At 39.7% G+C, this 25,571-nt stretch overlaps 1 protein-coding gene across 2 annotated transcripts in view; it reads right to left on the minus strand.

Annotated features, from left to right (window-relative positions):
• The window catches only part of b3gnt3.1 (UDP-GlcNAc:betaGal beta-1,3-N-acetylglucosaminyltransferase 3, gene 1), a 55,367-nt gene that overhangs the window by 20,898 nt on the left and 8,898 nt on the right, over positions 1–25,571 (minus strand). For both annotated transcript variants that reach the window (XM_004919337.4, XM_012953761.3), the window contains exons 2-3: positions 15,689–15,742; positions 15,532–15,616 (exon numbers count right to left, since the gene is read on the minus strand). The gene's annotated coding sequence lies outside the window, so the exon portion shown is untranslated. The remainder of the gene's footprint in view (positions 1–15,531; positions 15,617–15,688; positions 15,743–25,571) is intronic.

The raw sequence follows: 25,571 nt of genomic DNA on the forward strand, positions 1-25,571 counted from the left end.
GCTTTTCACTCTACTGCACATGCGCCGGCCCAGGGATTTTGCTGGCAGAGCAAACACAGAAGAAGGAAGCGCTCGCTCCAGGTACCCCAGGCTGGTGCTGTTTTCTCCTAACAGGGGCACCAGCCCGGGGTAAAAGGTAAGCGATTAAAGTCACTTAGGGGTGCCTAACATTTTGGCACCACCAAGTGACTTAGCCTTTCCTTCTCCTTTAAGATTAAAATACATGTACTTTCACTTCTGTACAACTTAATTATTCCTAGTGACAAAACTATAAGGATGTTAAAAGGGTAGAAGTTCAGTATTTCGCTGTTAATAAGTTTAGATAAATGTCAAAGTTCTTTTCTTATAGATAAAGTGGAGAAGGAATAGCATTATGACATATCATAAAAGAGAAAAAAATAAGAACAGTTTGACAAGGAGAGAAAGACTAACCTTAAATAATTTATAAAGGAATACATTGTGAAAACAAAGGAGGGCTAATTGTGATATTGATGCTCTTGTCAGCGCAACACAAGAGCACCAGGTTTCTCCTGTTTTCATGTGCATCGGTGTTATTCTAAAGTGTGCACCAGTACTGACATGATGGACCCTATGTGATAGGTCAGCTGCACCTGAACCAGAGACAAGGCCTGGTGAGTAGTGATGCAAAAATCTGTCCCATTTCATTTCGCCGAAAAAATTGCAAAACTGGGTGTTTTTTTAAAGGAGAAGGAAAGGCTAAGTCACTTGGGGGTGCCACAATGTTAGGCACCCCCAAGTGACTTTAATCGCTTACCTTGTGTGATAACCAGGTACGCGGGTGTAGCATTGTCAGTAATGCTCATTGCTTGGAAAAATATTTCAAAGCGCTTAAGCCATTTATCCCAGAGTGTTCCTAGCTTTGCTTGGGACTGATGCACATCAAAACAGGGGAAGTTAGGCAGACTGGCCATGCTGTGTGCTGGACTGCTGACAGTTCTGTGAATTGTGAGTTGTATTACTGTGATACCTGTAGCTGATATGAATCCTCGTCGCCAGTTGTGATAACCAGGTACGCGGGTGTAGCAGAACTAGAAAATCCACATGAGGATCTTCGATAGCAGGGTTGAACTCACCTTTATTCATGGCTGCTCTCTCCATACACTGTATCCCCTCCCCCTCACTTCCACCTCCTGTGTCACAACCTTTCTCATTACTCCACCCAGTGCTAAGCTGCTAATGCATATTAAAAAGAACAGTTAACATTCATGCAGGGATGGATGGAACAACATTACACCTTGTACCCCGGGCTGGTGCCCCTGTTAGGAGAAAACAGCACCAGCCCGGGTACCTGTAGTGGAGCGCTTCCTCCTTCCTGCTTCGTTTTGCCGGGACGCCACGACCGGCGCATGTGCATTAGAGTGAAAATCCGACTTCTCTGTTAAAGTTCGGCTTTTCACTCTACTGCACATGCGCATGCGAACAGGAAGAAGGAAGCGCTGCAGCTACCCCGGGCTGGTGCTGTTCTCTCCGAACAGGGGTACCAGCCAGGTAGGCGATTTAAGTCACTTGACTTCTCCTTTAAGCAAAATGCATTGAAGTCTATGATCATTTTTTTACACAATGGGTTAAGTGGCTTTTTTTGTGTTTTTTTTGGCAAAACATTTCACTTGCATTTGGTGAGTTTGGTTTTTCCTCACTTTGATGGTTGGCTCATGAATACTGGGTCAGGTGGCAAGTGCTACTTTATGTAGCAGGTCTGGTGCATTTGCCCCTAGACCTTTTACCTCCCCTGGTGAGTGTATTGTACAACTGCATGCCAATGGGAGTAAACTGGAGAGAGCTATTTATTGTGTATTCAATTAGGTGGCTGCAAAACAAGACCTAAATAGGGGTCCCTGATATACAGCATAGTTGTGCCCCCTTTCCTTAGGCCAATGATCTGGTGGCTCAAAGCCGGATATAGACAGCCCCCACCAGCCCAATAACTAGTTACTGTCTATGGCATCTACCAGCAGTCCCTCTGGCATTTGCCAGAATCCACAGACTGCCAGTTTGGGCCTGGCTGGTGGTACGGCATAATAATGCAGTCTTTTGGGAAATGTGTAGAAATCTTGATGAAGGGCTTCTTCCTTTTATGTAAATAAATTACAAAATGATCCTAAAAAACAAATAAAAAAAACCCCCATTATTTAGGATAATCAATTGGGATAAGATCCACAATAATATAATTGTGATCATAGACAAAATAGACTAAATGGAACAGAGACAACTAAGTGATGATGAAGCATATACAAAATTACACCCTAAATATTGCTGAATATCTTATCTAAAATGAGAGGCCACTCATAAGATGGTATGCCAGACTATTTGAAGGGCAGAAGTCGGTTTATATGCTTTCTGTCTAATTTTGAGTTGTGTAATACTAATATTTCGGTGACTGTGTAGGCTTAGTGGCCACCGCATTATACAGAAAAAAATGCACTGCCTTAGTGCAAAGTCAAACGTTGTGTTTTGTAGGCAGGAGGTGAGAAGTGGATCTACTCTCATCAACAGTTTTAATGTAGTTTTTTGAATATTCAGGACTTGGCGACTGATCTATAGAGATGTAGCGAACTGTTCGCCGGCGAACTAATTCGCGCGAACATCGGGTGTTCGCGTTCGCGCAAATTCGCGGACTTTTGCCGATGTTCGCCACTTTGGGTTCGCCGCGTTTTTTTTTTGGTGCCGCGTTTTTTCACCTTGGTTTTTCCGCCGCATTTTATCGCCTATGCATATACATAGGAATAGCTTGTGGGGTTTTTTTGGCGTTATTTTTTGGCGTTTTTTTTTGGCTTTTTTTGGCGTTATTTTTTGGCGTTTTTTTTTTGCGATTTTTTTTGGCGTTTTTTTTACAAAGTATTTTTCAGAGAAATTTTTGCTTGATACCCCTCCTGCATGCCACTGTCCAGGTCGTGGCACCCTTTAAACAACTTTAAAATCAGTTTTCTGGCCAGAAATGGCTTTTCTAGGTTTTAAAGTTCGTCTTCCCATTGAAGTCTATGGGGTTCGCAAAGTTCGCGAATATTCGCGAGTTTTGCCGAAAGTCCGCGAACGGGTCCGCGAACATTTTTGCTGATGTTCGCTACATCCCTACTGATCTATAGAGATGTAGCGAACTGTTTGCCGGAGAACTAATTCGCACGAAAATCGGGTGTTCGCAAGTTCGCAAGTTCGCGAACTTTTAGCGATGTTTGCAATTTTGGGTTCGCCTTAGCTGGAGCCAAATTTTGACCTCTCACCCCAGAGCCAGCAGATACATGGCAGCCAATCAGGCAGCTCTCCCTCCTGGACCACCCCCAGACCACTCCCTTCCATATATAAACCGAAGCCCAGCAGCCATTTTACATTCTGTCTGTGTGTGCTTGATGAGTTAGCATAGGGAGAGAGCTGTGCAGGGGTTTGAGGGACAGTTTAGGTAGCTTTGCTGACTAGTAATATACTTTCTACTGCTCTGTATGTAGCTGCTGTGGGCAGCTGTCCTTCTGATCTCATCTGCTGTAACCCAATAGTCCTTGTAAGGACTGCTTTTATTTTCTGATTACTGATTACAACAACGTATTTTTCAGAGAAATTTTTGCCCTTGATCCCCCTCCTGCATGCCACTGTCCATGTCGTGGCACCCTTTAACCAACTTTAAAATCAGTTTTCTGGCCATTTATGGCTTTTCTAGGTTTCAAAGTTTGCCTTCTCATTGAAGTCTATGGGGTTCGCAAAGTTCGCAAAAGTTCGCACATTTTGGCAGAAGTTCGCAAACGGGTTCGTGAACTTTTTTTGTGAGGTTTGCTACATCCCTACTGATCTACACATGGTACCTGTCTGGTTTTCGGAAGGGCTATCCGGGTGAAAACTGCCTGTTTCTTTACAAATTAGCACAGCCAGACTGTGCAATATTCTAGTCACGTTTTAGGGGTGGGTCTGTGCCATTGGGGAAGGGACTATGATATGATGATCAGTGACTGTCTGGATTTTCTAATTTGTAAATCAACAGGCAGTTTTCCCTCAGATATCCCTTCCGAAAACTGCTTAACTCCATCCACTAATGAGTATTTAACTGCCTCACTATGCCTCACATGCCAGATTAATCTGGAGGGGAAAAGAAATCATGCATGAGTAGACTTCACTCACTCAACATCTGTTTTGCTGCTCTTGAAAAAGGCCCCATTGTGGTGAAAGTACATTGTTACCACTGTTATTATTTAGTAGTTGAACTACAGCCAACACATCATATTATAGACAACATATCATACTATTAGACTGTGTGTACATCAGACAACTGGTACAATATTACAGCTAGGAGGAGACCAAATATTGGAGCCAAACAATTATCTACAAAGATCATTATGGTAACTACCATAGTTGGCCAACTTTATATTGTAGTGCAAAAATTTTAAACAGTATTATATTTGAACCATGTAAGGCTTGTATTTTTGGGATTTTTTTTCTATTAATAAAACATTTTTTAAATTGCATCAGTTATGCTGGGAGGATTCAGCTTGTGCCAGCCTGAAGAATTACTATTCCCCCCAATAAACTCACTCACCACTAATATTCATACTGAGCATAGGCTTCAGTTTATGATATGGTATGCTCTGCAGTTCCGTATATTATTACTAGTTGTGCTTCTGTAACTAATTGTGACTGTGAGACATTGTATTCATACTGTTGCTGCTGTAGGATACTGGGATTCAATTTTAAATTTAATACTTTGCTCTGCTTTTTAACATTGGTCAGTTCTCTATTATTAGGATGCTATATTGCAACTGGCATTTCTACTCTGGAACAGGGGCGATTTTAGGTCCGGTGCTGCCCTAGGCACCAGACCTAAATACACTATGTGGGTGTGATGTCACTTACCCCAAAGCTCACGACCCCCTACTTCCCTCACCCTCCAACTCCTTCACCGGATATCCTATGGAAATCCATGGTGGAGGCTGGGGGATTTGTTTTTTAAATAGGCACCCATGGGACACCACCCAAAACTTGCTGCCCTAGGCACTGGCCCTCGGGTGCCTAAATATATATACAACCCTTCTCTTCAGTATTTGTTTATTATTTAGGGCTTAGACAATGGAAGTTTCCAGAATTCAAATACCCTGTGTATGGTTATGATTCCTAATTTTACAGAGACTGTACGTGGCACTGCAGAATTGTCATGTTAGGAGCATTTTCTGCTTAGCTGGAGTCTTACAAGGATTCCTCATTTGGGAATGTTTCTTCCTGCACATATCACAGTTCTGTCTCTGAAAAAAGTGTCATGGTTTTAACTACTCGTTAAACTAAGATTCAGAGAGACTGAATAAAGATTAAATATGGTTGTACTACTCATAATGACCCCCCAGAAAGAAATGTGTAATCCTTTTGTAATATATTTATTCATGTTAAGCCACCAGCAATACAGTAAGTAATACTACTCTAACTGTAACAGGAAGAATTATTCGATTTAGAATTTCCTAATTGCACATATTATACTGCATAATGATTCACATTTATCTGTGGCAGACTCATAGTGATAAGTAATATGACTTTATTGCCTTTCTGATGCAAACTCTTTAAATTACATTGCCTTATTAGGGCAACCTGCACACCTGTTTGCACAGTACTCTCTCTACACTCTTTATTCACCGGTGCCACCAGTTTATCTTTTTAAAAGTTACCTGCTGGATTTAGCACTAATTCTTGCAAGCCTCAGCGTTTTAAATTGTTCTAAGTATGGTTTCAATAGCATTTACTCATGGTACATCTGGGCTTTATGTTACCGTCACTTAGACTGTAAGCTCTACGGGGAAGAACACACTATATTTTATAGTGCAAGAAGTGCACTTCTGTATGAAAGTGGTGAAAATAAAAAAGGTTTTATGGCCAACTACTACTATATACTAAATTTTAAAATGAAGTTTGCTTTTTTTCTCATATGGATTCCAACTGGAGTTCAATCAGTAGGTTTCATACACATACTGCATAATGCATGTGTCACTTTTTTGTTTATTGTAGTATATGGAGATGGAGCAGGGGCCTTCAGTAATCCAGTGTTGCGAATCAATAAAAGCATTACAAGCAGTATATAAGTTAAGTGAAAGAAAAATGGTGGTTATCCCATCCCCCTGTTTAGGTTTTCATTTCTTTGTATCCACTGTAAAGGAGTCAAAACCACTGCTAGGCAACATGCGAATGACATTAGCACCTGGCAGGCACCCATTTCTCCTACCCAAATTCTAGTTTAGATTGGTAATTGATTGTTGAAATGCTATGAAACACCATACTATCACTCATTGGGGTAGGAGGAGGAACATTGGAAGTATAAAAAAGCTGTTGGGACTTAGGTGAAGTTGAAATAATTAAAATACTTGAGTTTCAACTGTATTGGCATTCCCTCTGCTTTATTTATTCCTGATTTTTTGCAAAAATGCTGCTTCAAAAATTTTTTGGACAGTAATAGGCCCTAGACTAAAATTAAATTCTTGTAGCGAAATTTGATGGGCATGTGAGGACAATAATTGGTGTTGTTGACTTGGCCAGGGCTGAATTTGTGGCGAGGCCACAAAGGCCTGGGCCTAGGGCGGCACAAACTTAGGGCCGGCATGCTGCCCCACCGCAGTGAAATTTTCAAAGTTTGCTCCCACTATCCTCTCCCCTCTGCTCCGTATGGGAGTTTTAACGCTGGCCTGGGGGAGCGGGTTTGTGTGTTGTTAGGGGCAGCGGGGGTGTTAGGGGCAGCAGAATGGGGGCAGCCTCGTCACACCCCCAGTAGAAATCCGGCACTGGACTTGGCTGGCCACATAAATCACTATATGGAAAGTGGTGATGAATTGACCATTTTTTTGACCATGTTTAAACGATTTACTTAAGTAAAAGATATAATTTATACACTTTGTTATCTGCTTCTCCAACTTTCAAAGGGTGTTTATTGTACTATTTCACACATTGCGCTATTTACCTCAAGGACTGGGCCTGGTGATCCTGGTTGTTCCAAATTAACAGTTTGTTTCCTAACAATATATTGTGCCTATAATCCTGGTATGCAGAAATGATTGAACATGGGAACCTATGAACTATGTTAATAAATATTTTTAACAACTTACAGTATAATAAACTTGACAGTTGCAATATATATGGTAATATATCTTTGTGACAAATTTTACCAGGGCTTATTTAAAAGCAGGAGCAAGGTGCAAAATTTGCACGCAATCCGGCATAAAAGGTTTCATTCACAACAGAATGTGGATAAAGGTTGCAGCTCTGACAAATCAAGCTACTGGCAAGTAGGTTTAGGGATCCTAGAAATCAACCAGGGACCTAGAATTTCTAGGACCCCAAGCTTATTGGTAACTGGGTTGGGAATAAAGGGAGGGTATTAAAATGCATGAGGTCTACAGCTTAAATTTGCAGTTGACAACTGCATTGTCTGACCTCATAGATGATGTGGTAGACCTCCTTTACCCCACCCCCCCAGACAAAGAGGTTTCGTTTCCGAGGACTTTGGCACGCAACACATTTTGATCATAGCTGCAAGTCATTGTTTTATAAGATTCAGCATTTAACGTTACACAGCATGTAAAATTCCCTCTCTACTTATGCAACATATTTACTCCAAAGGACTGAGTAACTTTTAATTTATTCCTACTCCACTCTCAATTATTGGGCACAGCCAGTCCAAACTAACAACACCAGTAGATGCTCATGCAAAAAGATGGAAGTTCTCTGCTCTAGAACCAATGGTTTCAAAACCTACAACGCTGGCTCTATACTGTACTCTATTCCATAGTCCTCCTTTACCCCCCCCCCAGACAAAGAGGTTTCCGAGGACTTTGGCACGCAACACATTTTGATCTTGCTGCAAGTAATTTTTTTAATAAGATTCAACATTTAACGTTACACAGCATGTAAAATGATTCCCCCTCTCCTTATGCAACATTTACTCCAAAGGACTAAGTAACTTTTAATTTATTCCTATTCCACACACCAACTCTTTTTTTTGGGCACAGCCAGTCCATACTAACAACACCAGTAGATGTTCATGCAAAAAGACGGAAGTTCTCTTTTCTAGAACCAATGGTTTCAAAACCTACAATGCTGGCTCAGTACTCTATTCCATAGTACTTTCTTATCTCCCCATTTCAGCCCCATTCACAGTTATTTTGGAATAAATTTTAAAAGTTAGGGCTTTGTTGCCAATGTTCTAATGTGGTTACAAAGTATATCTGGGCACTGTATGTAAATATATTCAGCTTCCCAGCAGGTTCTTACTTCAATATAAGAGCAATGACACACTGAGCTATTTGTAGCCAGCTACTTGTCACAGCTACAAAAAAGAAAATACTAATAACTATCTGTACCTGTGTTTTGTATTGTTAGATTTGTCTAAGAATGTAGGTGTAGTAGATGGCTACAAGTAGCTTTATGTGTCATTGCCCTTAGGAAGCATCAGGAATAAAATATATTACCATGAAATTATATTATTTGATATTTGATAATGATATTTACTTTTTGCCCTTGAAAACACCAGCCTATTTACTCTTGGTGGGTATCCTGCACAGTTGTCAGCTATTAGTGACTCACTGAATATCAGTAGAGACATCCAAATTGTCAGAGAGAACATGTTTACTTAATGAAACACACATTTGTTGATACAGGTATTGGACCCCTTATCCGGAAACCCAGAAAGTTCTAAATTACGGAAAGGCCATCTCCCATAGGGGCACATTCCATAGTCCTCCTTTACCCTCCTTTGACAAAATTAGATAACTGGGCAGCAAACTGGAAAATGAGGTTCAATGTTGATAAGTGCAAAGTTATGCACTTTGGTAGAAATAATATAAACGCAAACTATTTAATGCATGGGAGTGTGTTGGGGGTTTCCTTAATGGAGAAGGATCTAGGGGTTTTTGTTGATAACAAGTTGTCTAATGCCAGGCAGTGTCATTCTGTGGCTACTAAAGCAAATAAAGTGCTGTCTTGTATAAAAAAGGGCATTGACTCAAGGGATGAGAACATAATTTTGCCCCTTTATAGGTCCCTGGTAAGGCCTCACCTTGAGTATGCAGTGCAGTTTTGGGCTCCAGTCCTTAAGAAGGATATTAATGAGCTGGAGAAAGTGCAGAGACGTGCAACTAAACTGGTTAAGGGGATGGAAGATTTAAACTATGAGGTGAGACTGTCGAGGTTGGGGTTGTTCTCTCTGGAAAAGAGGCGCTTGCGAGGGGACATGATTACTCTGTACAAGTACATTAGAGGGGATTATAGGCAGTTGGTCACCCCTTTAGATTAGAGGAAAGGAGCTTCCATTTGAAGCAGCGTAGGTGGTTTTTCACGGTGAGGGCAGTGAGGTTATGGAATGCCCTTCCTAGTGATGTGGTAATGGCAGATTCTGTTAATGCCTTTAAGAGGGGCCTGGATGAGTTCTTGATCAATCAGAATATCCAAGGCTATTGTGATACTAATATCTACAGTTAGTACTAGTGGTTGTATATATAGTGTATGTATGTGAGTGTATAGATTGGTAGGTGTGGGTTAAGTGTGCTGGGTTTACTTGGATGGGTTGAACTTGATGGACACTGGTCTTTTTTCAACCCTATGTACTGTAACTATGTAACTATGTAACATTTACTATCCCACGAACGGGCCGAATGCGTCTGATTGTGTTTTTTTCGTAATGATCGGTATTTTGCGATTTTTTCGGAAAAATGACGCGACTTTTTCGTTACTAATACGATTTGTGCAAAAAAACGCGAGTTTTTCGTAGCCATTCCGAAAGTTGCGCAAAATCTGGCGATTTTTCGTAGCGTTAAAACTTGCGCGAAACGTCGCACCTTTTAAGTTTTAACGCTACGAAAAAGGCGCAACTTTTCGCGCAAGTTTTAACGCTACGGAAAAAGCCAGATTTTGCGCAACTTTCGGAATGGCTACGAAAAACTCGCGTTTTTTCGCGCAAATCGTATTGGTAACGAAAAAGTCGCGACAATTTCCGAAAAGTCGTAAAGACGCCGAAAAAAATCGCGAAAAAGTCGCAAAATGTTCGTTTTCAAATCGGAATTTTTCCAATTCGGTTCAGATTCATGTCTTAGTAAATGTGCCCCATAGACTCCATTTTAATAAAATAATTCACATTTTTAAAAATGATTTCTTTTTTCTCTGCAATAATAAAACAGTACCTTGTACTTGATCCCAACTAAGATATAATTAATCCTTATTGGAGGCAAAACAATCCTATTGGGTTTATTTAATGTTTGAATGATTTTTTAGCATTTATGGTATGGAGATCTAAATTAAGGAAAGACCCCTTATCCGGAAAACCCCAGGTCTCGAGCATTCTGGATAACGGGTCCCATACCTGTACTGCTATTAATAATGTTGAAGCATTGAAAGGGTGGAAGCAATTAGACCTTCAGTGTAGAGGAATGCAAGTATTTCCACATACCTTATGTGTATTTCCAAGCTGCCTGATATGTTTTTCCATGCTGCCTTGTGTGTTATTAGAGGGATAAACTGTGTTATTATAGGCACACTGAGGAGAAGGGCTGATTTTTTTTGAAACCCAGTGTAGAACACTATCCAGAGTCTTTGTACTTGTATGTGTTTTATGCATTTATTATTTATTAGTAAGGGGGTTACCTTTATAAACTTTTGACCTTGTCAGTTATCAGTTGTTTACTTTATAATAACATGTGCAGACCATAATAGCACATACTGTGTTGTGATTTTATACAAAATTGTGTTGTACAAAATATAACCTTAAAGAGCTCAGTCAAGGTGGGTAAATATTATAAAATAGCATACAAAGCCTATAAAGATATAGGCTTATTTTAGAGTAGGTCATATTGTGTACTTCCTTTAGTCTTATTATTTTACTGTTTGACAACTGATGGACTGCATGTCTCTTGGACCTATACTCTTTTAGTGCAGATCACAATCTCCTAGGGCAGCGGTTCTCAACCTGTGGGTCGGGACCCCTTTGGGGGTCGAATGACCCTTTCACAGGGGTTGCCTAAGACCATCGGAAAACACATATTTCCAATGGTCTTAGGAACTGAGACAGCGCTCCTCTATGGTTGTGGACACCACAACATGAGGAACTGTATTAAAGAGTTGCGGCATTAGGAAGGTTGAGAACCACTTTCCTAGGGTTTCTCATCAACAGAATGATTACATGCTTTGTCTAGACTTCCCAAATAACTGCAATAACTGAGAAAGTTTCACATTTGACTATTCATACCTTTCAGTGAATAGGCCCATTATACTTTTGATTTCCAAGCCATTTCAGCCCTTAGCTAATGTTATGTAAATTGTCAGAAAACACTCCATCTGACATTAGTCTTAATCTAACCCCCTCTCCTCTTTATGATCTATGATCCATATGATAGAGTTACCAGTTGCACAAAAAGCTATCAAGAAGATGCGTTCATGTAAAATATCTTTCTTGTTCTTTTGCATTCTGGCAATTATTTTCATGAGGCCATTGAATAACATTTTTTGACAGTCAACACACAATGTAATTGCTCTAAACTGAAAATCCAGTTAGCTGGGATAGCTGCACCTGGCCAGCACCCCCCCTGCAAAAAAACCTTCAGGAGGGCCTCACATGTACTTGACCCCCCTCCATACCACACACTAGGGAGGGGGGAACTAACATATAGTAGACCCTGTGGTTCAATCCCCATGGTATCATGCCCTTCTATGAATGTGGAGTCTTCTGTATGGTAGTTACACCACTGCTGATTACCCAACCAGAATGTGTGTGGGTCCTTCAGCTGAACTGGATGAGGAGAGTTAGGTATTGCTTAGGCAACAGCATTGGCCAATAAACAGCTGAACCACTCTTCTCCACTCACTCCTGTTTCTGCATTTATACACTTTGTTGTCTGCTTCTCCAACTTTCTAAGGGTGTCTATTGTACTATTTCACACATTGTGCTATTTACCTCAAGGACTTGACCTGGTGATCCTTGTTGGTCCAAATTAACAGCTTGTTTCCTAACAATATATTGTGCCTATAATCCCAGTATGCAGAAATGATTGAACATGGGAACCTATAAACTATAAATATTTAACAACTTACAGTATAATAGACTTAACAGTTGCAATATATATGGTAATAAACCCTTGTGACAAATTTACCAGGGCTTATTTAAAAGCAGAAGCAAGGTGCAAAATTTTAAAGGTTTCATTCACAACAGAATGTGGATAAAGGTTGCAGCTCTGACAAATCAAGCTACTGGCAAGTAGGTTTAGGGATCCTAGAAATCAACCAGGGACCTAGAATTTCTAGGATCCCAAGCTTATTGGTAACTGGGTTGGGAATAAAGGGAGGGTATTAAAATGCATGAGGTCTACAGCTTAAATTTGCAGTTGACAACTGCATTGTCTGACCTCATAGATGATGTGGTAGACCTCCTTTACCCCACCCCCCCAGACAAAGAGGTTTCGTTTCCGAGGACTTTGGCACGCAACACATTTTGATCATAGCTGCAAGTCATTGTTTTATAAGATTCAGCATTTAACGTTACACAGCATGTAAAATTCCCTCTCTACTTATGCAACATATTTACTCCAAAGGACTAAGTAACTTTTAATTTATTCCTACTCCACTCTCAATTATTGGGCACAGCCAGTCCAAACTAACAACACCAGTAGATGCTCATGCAAAAAGATGGAAGTTCTCTGCTCTAGAACCAATGGTTTCAAAACCTACAACGCTGGCTCTATACTGTACTCTATTCCATAGTCCTTTCTTATCTTCCCATTTCAGCCCCATTCACAGTTTCCATGTTATCCATGTCATCAGGGCAAAGGAAACAATGAGGTAGATTTTTTTTTGTAGATTTAGGCCTTTTTCAGATCGGGCCCATATTGTTACAGGAACAGAGAAAACAAAGAGTTTGGACAAAGCTATTTTTAAATATAAATTTTGGAAGTTAGGGATTTGTTACCAATGTTCTAATGTGATTACAAAGTATATCTGGGCAATGTATGTAAATATATTCAGCTTCCCAGCAGGTTTTACTTCTCTATAAGAGCAATGACACACTGAGCTATTTGTAGCCAGCTACTTGTCGCAGCTACAAAATAGACAATACTAATAACTATCTGTACCTGTGCTTTGTATTGTTAGATTTGTCTAAGAATGTAGGTGTAGTAGCTAGCTACAAGTAGATTTATGTGTCATTGCCCTTAGGAAGCATCAGGAATAAAATATATTATCATGAAATTATATTATTTGATATTTGATAATGATATTTACTTTTTGCCCTGGAAGACACCAGCCTATTTACTCTTGGTGGGTATCCTGCATAGTTAGTGACTCACTGAATATCAGTAGAGACATCCATATTGTCAGAGAGAACATGTTTACTTAATGGAACACATTTGTTGATACAGGTATTGGACCCCTTATTCGGAAACCCATTATGCAGAAAGTTCTGAATTAGGGAAAGGCCATCTACCATGGACTCCATTTTAATAAAATAATTCACATTTTTAAAAATGATTTCTTTTTTCTCTGCAATAATAAAACAGTACCTTGTAATTGATCCCAACTAAGATATAATTAATCCTTATTGGAGGCAAAACAATTCTGTTGGGTTTATTTAATGTTTAAATGATTTTTTTAGCAGATTTATGGTATGGAGATCCAAATTAAGGAAAGACTCCTTATCTGGAAAACCCCAGGTCCCGAGCATTCTGGATAACGGGTCCCATACCTGTACTGCTATTAATAATGTTGAAGCTTTGAAGGGGTGGAAGCAATTAGACCTTCAGTGTAGAGGAATGCAAGTATTTCCACATACTTTATGTGTATTTCCAAGCTGCCTGATATGTTTTTCCATGGTGCCTTATGCACGCTAGGGGGGCATATGTCGTGTGTTATTAGAGGGACAAAGGAGAAGGGCTGATTTTTTGACTGCACCTTGGAGCTCAAGGTGGAACACTATTCAGAATCTTTGTACTTGTATGTGTTTTATGTATTTATTATTTATTAGTAAGGGGCTACCTTTATAAACTTTCGACATTGTCAATTATCAGTTGTTATACTTTATAATAACATGTGCAGAACATAATAGCACATGCTGTGTTGTGATTTTTGTTTCTACTATATCTTTGTATGCTATTTTATGATATTCACCTACCTTGACTGAGGGATAAGGGATATTTTGTACAACACACCTTTTAATGTCTTATTTTAGAGTAGATCATATTGTGTACTTTCTTTACAGTCCTATAATTTTACTGTTTGACAACTGATGGACTGCATATCTCTTGGACCTATACTCTTTTAGTGCAGATCACAATCTCCTAGGCTTTCTTAACAACAGGATGGTTGCATGCTTTGTCTAAACTTCCCACATAACTGCAATAACAGAAAGTTTCTTATTTGACTATTAATACTGTCCAGTGAATAGGCCAATTATACTTTTGATTTCCAAGACATTTCAGCCCTTAGCTAATGTTATGTGACTTTTTTTTCTAGAAAAAAATTGTCAGAAAACACTCCATCTGACATTAGTCAAAATCTAACCCCCTCTCCTCTTTATGATCTATGATCCATATAATAGAGTTACCAGTTACACAAAAAGCTATTAAGAAGATGCGTTTATGTAACAGCTTTCTTGGTCTTTTGCATTTTGGCAATTATTTGTATGAGGCCATTGAATTACATTTTTAACAACACCCCACACCTTACCACTCTCCTGCAAACGCTCCATAAAGACCCACCTATTTAGGGATGCATATTGAATATATCTTAAGTGATCAGACATCAAATTATAATAAATCACCAATTGTTTTAAATGTACCCTAACCCTTTAGATTATAAACTCTTGTGAGTAGGGCTCTCTGATCCTATTTTTTACTCTGTAACCTTTGTTTGTTAAATTATTGTAAGATCTCTGCATAACTTGCTGGCACTATATAAATAATCATTATGATGATAATGACGATCCCCAGTATACAATGTAGCATATATCAAATAGGAAGTCCTTGAGAGATGGATCCCTAGATGTTACTATTCTGTAACCCTTGTTTGATAATGGGTTGTATTATCTTAAGCATTGTGCACTTGCTATACTATATAAATAAATGATGATTATTAAATATTTCCTCCTGTTTCATCTGATCTTGTTTGTATTGCTTGGTACTTTTGCATATTTTTAAACTATAAAGGGGAAAGCAACAAAATGTGTGTGCCTCTGTATGAATTGCACAGCTGTTTTTTTTAATCCCTTATTGTTATTTCTTATTATATATATATATATATAAATATAAAACAAAAACAAAAAGCACTCACACAGGTTTTAAGAAACAACAATCAATTAGATTTATCGAGATAGTGCCAATATATATATATATATATATATATATATATATATATATATATATATATATATATATATATATATATATATATATATATATATATAAATACACAAATACACACACACACACAAATATATATACATATATATCTTGTACAAACACACATAGAGAAAGTTATTTGCAGTTTATATATTAACAGGAGCATAGGTCAAGGAATGGTACTCACCTGTGTTGTTGCAGAGCAGTTGTATTATGAGGAAAAGCACCTAGCAGAGTTGTGACTTTAAGCTCCAGCTGATGTCTGTTCTTTCCTTGATGACATAATTTCATGTTATTATATCTGGCTCATTGCTATAATGTTTGCTAAGTAAACAAATTCTTACCATATGAATTGCTGAAAGTCATTATAACCTGACCCTGATGCAGGTCTGCTGGACCTTGAACAAAGATAAAACAAAATTGTCACTATTGCTTCCTTTTTCAGTCTGTGGCAGTCCTACCCCCCAACCTTTTGCTACCCAGTATTTTTATAGCCTTACAAAGGCAACCACTACTGTGCAGATAGCAGATACCATTGCTGTCAGTGACTGCACATTGTCTCCCATTTTGACCCCTAACTTGAGTGTCAATGAGCTAGTAGGCACTGGGTGCTAAGGAGCATTAAAAGCAAGTCCTTGTGCAAGGTGTCAAAAGACACGGTGCTGCAGTAGCTTGGTAAACAAAGGTCCAAGACTGAATGGTATTGATCCCAGAGTACTTAACAAGCTTAGCTCTGTGATTGACAAACCTCTTTATTTTTTAGGATTCATTAAGATCTGGGAAGAAAACTGGAGGTTCAATAGATCAATGCAAACTGCAAACTAAATGGTAGTGTGTTCGGGGATCCTTAATTGAGAAGGATCTGGGGATTTTTGTAGATAAAAAGTGTCATTCAATGGCTACTACAGTAAATAAAGTATTATTTTGCATAAAAAGGGCATTGACTCAAGGGATGAAAACTTAAATTTGCCTCTTTATAGGTCTCTGGTACGTCCTTACCTTGAGTATGCAGTGCAGTTTTGGGCTCAAGACCTTAAAAAGGATATTAGAGCTGGAGAGAGTGCAGAGACGTGCAAATTAAACTACTGTTGCCCAAGTATATATTTATGTAAATATGTATATGTATGTAAATATGTATATTTGTTCTTATATACACATATACATGAATATTTCTGGTTGTAAGGGTACTTTAATAAAAGATAGTTCAATCAAAAATATACATTTATTAACAAAACCTATTGACACATATCTACAGAAATGACAAACATGCAAAATACAAAACAGCACTAAATCTAAATACAATATATAACTGATATTTACAAAGATAATTATAAATGTGGATATGTTATATTTAATTCCACTGCCTCCCTTATACTCATCTTTCCACTGAGTCTGGCATATGTGTCCTCACTCCAGGAACTCCAGGAACACACTAATGAAAACTCAAACCATGCTATTAACTTAGAGATTGCCATAGATTCATGTCTCAAGTTCTGATTGGTCAGTGACCATTAAGTTAATTTTAGGGAGTTGGCCTGAGGCCAGGTTGGACAATGGAAGTTGGGAAAATGCAGTTGGGGACAAAAAAGATTGAATTTCCAATACCCATGGTTAAAGGGGAGGAGACTTAGCAAGTGTGTGCTTAATAGGATGTTTTGAAGCTAACACGTGTTGTAACCTGATTGTATCTAATATGTAAATTACACAACATCCTTAAATACACAAGTCACAATGTATATATAAAATACACGCATATTGTATTTAATAGAGATTATATGCAAGCAGGTCTCCCTGAGCTAACACTACAGGGTTGGGATTGTTTTCTCTGCATAAAAGCACGTACGAGGGGACATGATTATTCTACAAGTACATTAAAAGGGATTAAAGTCATTTGATGTTAAGAGGTCAGATTTGGTTTTGGCCAGACACTTGGATTCTACCAAATCATGCTGAATTCTGCAGATTCTGCTGAATCCCAAACTGAATGCAGGATTTTGTGCATCCCCAAAATAAGCAACAGTCCTGCCCAGTTTTCCAAATTGTTTTACAAATCCGGGACTGCAGGTGGCAACCCAGGTGTCAAAACTGGATAAGTGGCAACCACAATCACTAGTAAGTGTTATAACATACACCAAGCACTCCAGCAAACTTCAAAATAAATATAAAAAAATCTGTTTGTGTTTTTTAACAATGAGTTTCAATGCAGGATTCTGCTGGGGAAGCTCTATTAACTGATGTGTTTTGAAAATAACATGTTTTCTCATGACAGTATTCCTTTAAAAACTATCTCTTGGAGCATTCGCACAGCATCTGATCTGGGAACTAGCACTTATATTGCAGTGGCACCCACTGTAGCCTACAATACTTATATCCTTCTCTCTGTGTCTGTAAGTTACCCTCTCTTTTAGACTGTAAGATCTACGGGGCAGGGACCTCCATCCCCTTGTCTCTTTGATTCTTAACTTATTGCAACTGTACCTTGTATTTATTGTTATACTTTGTATTTATCTATTATTTTAATAACCCCTGTTGTATTAATATATTGTTCTACTGTACAGTGCTGTGCACACAAGTAGCTCTTTATAAATAAAAATATGCATACATGATTTTATCGTGGTTCTCCAAAATTTATCAGCATCCACAGTTGTTTTCCATAAAGTGATGCCAAAATCTACGTATTTTTGCAAGCAATATCCCAAATGCCAGTTAACTTCATGGTGAATATAAGTGTCTGTATCGAGAACATTGTAGCTACACTGTTCTCGATACTGTTCTCCCTTTTCTTGTAAAAATTGTAATAATAAAACAGTTCCATGTACTTGATCCCAACAAATATATAATTAATCCTTATTGGGGCAAAACAATCCTATTTTGGTTCAATAATGTTCAAATTATCTAAATTATGGAAAACCCAGGTCCCAAGCATTCTGAATAACAGGCCTCACACCTGTATACGGAAAAACAAAAGCAAAACACAAAACAGCATGCTTCAGCAGAAACATCACAGCAACATCACAATTGCAGTACTATTGCCAACTCTTTAAAATCTATAGTGAAACTCCTGATTAGTCAGAAGAGGCTTATCAAACCCAGCTATACACTCTGCTAAATGGCTAAACAATATATATGCCATAGTTTTCCTTGATGTGTATTTAAAATCCCAACCATTTCAAAACAACTAGTGAAGATCAAATCTGTATATATCTGAAAATATGTGAAACTGATGAAAAATTCACAAAATAATGGAAAATTTGCAGTATGTGGAATTTCACAGCGAATCCATGCCTGGTGAAAAAAATGCTCATCCATAAAAACAACCGATATTCAAAAATTGTTTTTAAGTTAAAGCTTTTAGAAAAACCCCTATGTTCAGTGTGAGCATAATTATCACAACCAATAAGGGCAATGACACACTATGGAGTCAATATGCATATTCACCCAATCATAAATTATGATAGTCTCAGTTAACGTTACACTTTTTTCACTATATCAGTCATATACTATAATAAAAATATATTTATGCAGTAGTGTTAACAAAAAGCATATCCACCACAGTACAACAGATCAAAATGGCAAACTACATTATTAAATAAACAATTGCTCTCATTAAGACCCGTGAAGGGATAATACACTCAACTTATTCCCCCTTCTTCTTGTATTAGTAATCTATACAGATCTATAGGCTTGCAAACCCCAACTATTTGACTCAAGGCCTTGTACAGTGCCTGATCGGACTCTGCTACCATATCCTGGGATTCTGTCGCCAGGGACTTAAGCGTATTCAGCACAGTGGCATCGGGAATTGTTAATGTTTGTTGCCCATGTGTATGTTGCTTGTGTAATCCACAGATAGCAAATATAATCATGCGTAAAATAAATGTAAATCTTTAACAAACGTAAATTTGTCCACAATGTTGGCTGGGGAAAAACGCAACCCTTTTTTCCAACAGTGACAAATGATCTTTAGGTAAAACACACCTAGACAAATTTACCACCTCTTTACTTGATTGCAATGAGGCATCTACTGTGTGTAGCTGTGCTTTATTTTGCAGTGATCCTGCAGTGAAACGTGGCCATTTGACCCTTTCCCCCCCTCATCTAATATTCCTCTTCCTAAGAAAGTGTTCTGGGAGCCTTATTGCCTTATTATCTGACACCTGATGGGCCCCCCTTCCCATCCATTCTGTTTTTGTCACAGGTGGAGCTGTGATTATCACCAAATGCCTCAGCCATATCTGAATCCCGCTCCACCCAACTCTATCTGTGCGCCATTTTGATTTAATGCAATAATAAAGTGACCATAGTGTTCACAACCCAGTTAGTTTTCAGACAGCTTGTCGAATTAATATGTGGTAGCCACCAGCCATAAAGCCCAACCACGTAGGTATAGTATGCAGACCATAAAGTTCTGCATGCAATACTGTTACAGATCCACAGTTTGTATTCATATAACAATGCTAAAATGAACATATTCTTGCCCAAAACATCCTAACTGGCCACAGTATCCAGCACCACCACTCTGTAACCACTATTACTTGTACCACCAAGGTGAATAGCTGTGGTCGCAATGGCAAGTACATCTGGGCCATCACGTGTTTCACTCCACTCTTTGGAGCACTTTCAAGGCCACTGCCACCATATGTAAATTTGTAATGAAGCACCCTCCTCATGTTTCTCTTTAAAGATCTTTCCTACATCATCATAAGATACTGTAGGGCTGATTCACTAAAGTGCGATAAAATTTATCGCACATTTTTTTGCGTTAAAATAGACGCGATAATTAGCACGCGATTCACTATAGTATTATTGCGTGCATTAAGTCGCCATATCGCATAATTTTTGCGCTGAAAAGAATACGATCGCATGATTCACAAACACTTAGGCGCGCTAAATATCGCATTGGTCTATGCGAAAATTAACACCTACTTCAGGCAGGCGATAAATTATAGAAAAGTACAGTAAATTAGTTTTTGGCAATAAAATATGGACTTAGCAGTGTTATTTATTCATGTATGTGTTTTTTTACGAAATTTTACTAAAGTTTTGGCATGTATGGAATTTCGCTACTATAGTGGTAAATATTTAGTCGCCATAATATGCAGTACTGTAGCGGTAAATATTTAGTCGCCATAATATGAAGTACTATAGCGGTAAATATTTAGTCGCCATAATATGCAGTACTGTAGCGGTAAATATTTAGTCGCACAAAATACATTACTAGGTATATTTTGGCACTTTCTTTGTCGCGACTTTGTAATCTTGCGACTTGCGGACATTTTGTAGCAATTTTGTAATCTCGTGACATGTGTGACTTGCGGCCATTTTGTGTCATTGAGCCTGCAGTCACACTGAGAGGAGCATCATGCCTGGGGTTTCTGATCTGCTACCAGGGGAGAGGCGCTATATGGTCACCTTTTTCCTGCGCTCAGGATATGACAACCCGCCGCTGGGGCCCTTAGGGGTCCACGAGAGGAAGAGGGTGATCCTGCGCGAGCTCAAAGATGGGTTGCTTGCCGGGTTTGCCCTTGATGTGGACCTCCGCCTGCTCCAGCGCATATGGTCGGACCTGAAGCGCAGGAATTCAGATTTGGTGGCTGAAATTGCCGAAGGTAATTATTGTACTTTATTATGCTTTTATAGTATACGTTCAGTAAAAGATTTAGCAAGTAATTTGAACTAAAAGTACAAATGTAAGAAATGTCAGGGATGACGAAAGTAACATAGTAACATAGTAAGTTGGGTTGAAAAAAGACATAAGTCCATCACGTTCAACCATAATGCCAGTGAGGAACTGAAATGTTGGTCACAATAAACCTCTGAATATTATTTCACATCTTTGTGACTCCTTGTGAAAATCCTGTGTGTGCCGTCACCCCATGCCTGTCTAGATTTTGTTTTGCCACAGGCACCCAGGTATTATTTTTCCTTATAGTGTGCAGCTTCCCAGCACTTCGTATTGTATATATATATATATATATATATATATATACACATCTGTTTTCAAATACATATGCATAAATAAGTTTAAAGCAGGGGGGAAGCAGCAGGGAGTGGCCCATAGTCATTTGGGGAAGGGCCACAAATGTTTTAGGGGGCCCTGGCTAACAATGTCTGTGTGTCCTTTGTATTGATGTGAGGGTTCACAGGGGGAGGGGCCATTGGGGGCATGGGAGGAGGGGGGCCCCTCCCCCTGTGAACCCTTACACAAAATAACATCTTGCAATACTATCTCACAGAACTTCAGCTGGCGCCTCATCCCCAGGCCCAACCCCAGGCACACCAGGCTCCTGTGGCCCCTGAGGCCCACCAGGCTCCAGAGGCCCCCGAGGCCCCAGCACCCGGCCAGGCCCCCGAGGCCCCAGCACCCGCCCAGGCCCCAGCGCCACCAGAGGCCCCAGAGGTGGAAGAGGCCCCCGAGGCCCCAGGGTCCTCCGAGGCCCCGGACACTCCCCCCCTTCATTCCTACCCCAGTTTCCCCCCAGGCCCTTGAGTTCTCCCACCAGGCCCCCGGACCCCAGGCACCAGGTTCTCCTGCCGACGAGGGACCATCACGCCGGTCAATGCAGGAGGACCTGGCTAACATCAAGGCTGAGCTGGCCCAGCTCCGGGGGGAAATGGCCCAGATGAGGAGGGACATTAGAGAACTCAAGGGCAGCAAGCCCTAAGTTTTATCTTTCCCAGTTTTTCTTCTTTTAAAATTTTTTATTGTTAAAATTAAAGTTTTTATTTTTCTACTTTTGAACTGGTTAATGTCTAATTATTTTGCCTTCCTTGATATGGTATTCTATACTTTCATGTAGTTTCCCCTACACTGCCTATTGACTTTAATGTATTTGTAGTGAGAAAAAGTCACATAAGAAAAATTATTGCCTATTTTTCAGCTAAATGAAACAAGACAGATTCACTGATCACTAATTTCCACCTTCAAACACTTGATTGGTGCCATGGAATGCTGACATAAGATATAGTGGCATCTGGGCATCATTAGAATGATGTCAGGTAGGAAAATCTAAAAAATAATGTATAGGTAGCAATATCTGCTCCGTCTACAATGGTAAACATACAATGTAGACACTTCAACTGAGGCATAACTTGGTACGTAATTGAGTCATGTCTTTATCAGAAAAGGCATTTATCAAAAGGTACAGATCTTTTCCAACAAATGTATGCTGCACATAAAACACAGTTTTAATGACAAAAAACACAGTTTCAAGGAAATAATTAATTTCCATATTGGTCTACCAGAAGAAGTGAGAAAATTCTTAAAGGAAACATATATTGAGCCAGATTCAATTCAGTAAGAAAAAAGTTTTTCTTCTCAAATTGAATCTTTCAAGTAATGAACCATAAGATAACTTTTTCTCACCTGGCCCATTGTGTGAAAATCAAACGTACAGTACAAGTGCATTCTTCCTCTATAGAAGGAATGTGCTCTAAAAAAGTAGTGTTTTGGGTTGATTTATTGAAAATTTCTGCAAAAACCCTTTTAGTCCCACCCTTCTGTTCCACTTCCTGCGGTCTCCTTTCCCGGTCTGTGCAGCGGAGCTGGCAGCACTCAGCATACTGCACTGTAGGATAGGAACCAATCAGAACACACTTACTCCTCATTTGAAATACAGGCAGGACTGTAGCAGATCTATAGGGAGCTCCAATAATGGTATTGTTTTTGAAAATAATTATTTATTTTAAGATAATAACTTATTTAAAGTTTGGTTCATGACTCCTCCAGTTACATGGGAGTAGGAGAAACAATAGGTTACCTGAAAGCAGTTCTAATGTGTAGCGCTGGCTCCTTCTGAAAGCTCAGACTCATGCACAAGGCACTGAGATGGCTGCCTACACAACAATATTACAGCTAAAAAATATATATTTGTATAACTATATAAATGCTATTTGACTCAAAACAATTTGACAGCATAATATGGAGTATATCCACACATATTGATACATATACTGTATGCCATATATGTACCCCAGGGTACCATAGGCAAATACTAGTGTTCTTTTACTAGACAAGAATTGATTTATATACCAAAAGAACGATACAAGGCACACAAAGGACCAACTGTAAAAACACTCACCAAGTAGAACAAATGGTCCAGATGCACAAGCCTCTTCATTTTCCGAAGTCACGCAAAGTTGCCTGCAGGGGAAACTTTGTGGCAACTTCGCATTACCGAAGCGATACAAAGGGCTTACCACTGGCGACTTCTATTGTTGCCGGTGGAAAGCCTTTTTGGAGCGGTAGTAGAGATCTATCACGGCGACTTAAGGTGCCCATACACATGAAGATCCACTCGCTTGGCGAGGTCGCCAAAAGAGCGGATCTTCACCCGATATCCCCACCTACGGGTGGGCGATATCGGGGGACATGTTGGTTAATTCGATCGTTTGGCCCTGGGGCCAAACAATCGAATTATAATGGCGGCAATGGGCAGTCGGTTCGGGGACCACATCAATGAGCCGATGCGGTCCCTGATCCAACTACATCTTTTAACCTGCCCGATCAATATCAGCCGTGTATGGCCACCTTAACTCTTACCTTTAGAAGTCACAACAATATCAGTAATCAGATCTCCTTCAGAAATGTAAATCACCAGCAGGGTATTTAAAGAATGCAATGCTTTAGCTTACCTATGAAATCTCTGTCTATTTTGTCACAAGGGACACTGTTAATTCAATTAGTCAATTTGTAATGAAATATTCATATGTGATCACCTCATCTAAAGCTACTTCAATACAGGGCAATTCTCAGAGGAATCTTCATAAGGAACTAAAATTGCAGAAGGATAGTGTATTATAAACTTCCTTAATTATCTATTTTTCTGCATAGCCACTATATCTAGGTCTAAATCTACTCCCTAATCTAGGGTTGCCATGTTTCAGAGTAGAGATTCCAGGCAGGGGGTGGGCAGGTTATGTTGGGGGGGCAGTGCTGTTTAGTGAGTGGACTTGTGACATCAGGGGCAGAACTATGACTGGATGACAAGTAATTGGCTGATCATTGGTCATTGACTTCACAGTCTTGTTTGGATCTCCTAATTTGGAAAACTGGGCAGGCAATTTTGACTCGAGTAGACAAAGGTGGTGAGGTTTTATCCTTATTATGATGCCTAACTTTCCACACTTCCAGTGCTTCATCTTGTTTTATCTTGCTTTGACCCTCCTCAATTTAAAGTCCAATCTAGGCACTCAGTATCTCTCTACTGATAATACAAGGGCAGGCACAGTATGGCACACACAGGCAACATAGGGCAAGCAGAGTATGGCACACACAGGCAGCATAGGGCAGGCAGAACATGGCACACACAGGCAGCATAGGGCAGGCAGAGCATGACACACAGGCAACATAGGGCAGGCAGAGTATGGCACACACAGGCAGGACAGAGCAGGGCAGGCAGAGTATGGCACAGACAGGCAGCATAGGGCAGGGCAGCAGAGTATGGCACACACAGGCAGCATAGGGCAGGCAGAGCATGGCACACACAGGCAGGTTAGGGCAGGCATAGTATGGCGCACACAGGCAGGACAGAGCAGGGCAGGCAGAGTATGGCACAGACAGGCAGCATAGGGCAGGGCAGCAGAGTATGGCACACACAGGCAGCATAGGGCAGGCAGAGCATGGCACACACAGGCAGGTTAGGGCAGGCATAGTATGGTGCACACAGGCAGGACAGAGCAGGGCAGGCAGAGTATGGCACACACAGGGACATTACCCTAAAACATGTCTCCGGGGTTAATCTCAGACATGCATTGTTCAGTGAACATGTAAAACAATGGAAAGACATTTAGGGTGAAGATAGACAGGGTGATTAGTCGCCACAACTTTTAGGAAATCCCAGTCTCTACATTTACCAGTGGCGATTACTTGCCGTGACAGGATTTTAAAAATCGTGGTGACAAATCTTCCTGTCTGTTTTCACCCTTAAACGCATGGATCTAATGATTAGTAAGATAAGAGAGATTGGGGAAGATTAATAATATGGTGGATGAAAGCATGAACAGTTTAGGATAAAATTCATTGTTTGAATGACATTACACTTAAGAGGGATATTACAGAATTGAAAAGTTTCAGGGAGTGATTTTGGGACTGATATTATACATATATATTTATATATATCTTTAAAGAAGGTGAAAAACTATCACAGGAACCTGAAATGGATGGTGAGGGGTCCTGCAGGTGTCAGATAATCACTCAAGGTGAGGTAGGAAATTAAACAGGGGGCA

The sequence above is a fragment of the Xenopus tropicalis genome, chromosome 1 (assembly GCF_000004195.4).
Source record: "Xenopus tropicalis strain Nigerian chromosome 1, UCB_Xtro_10.0, whole genome shotgun sequence".
Taxonomy (NCBI): Eukaryota; Metazoa; Chordata; class Amphibia; order Anura; family Pipidae; genus Xenopus; species Xenopus tropicalis.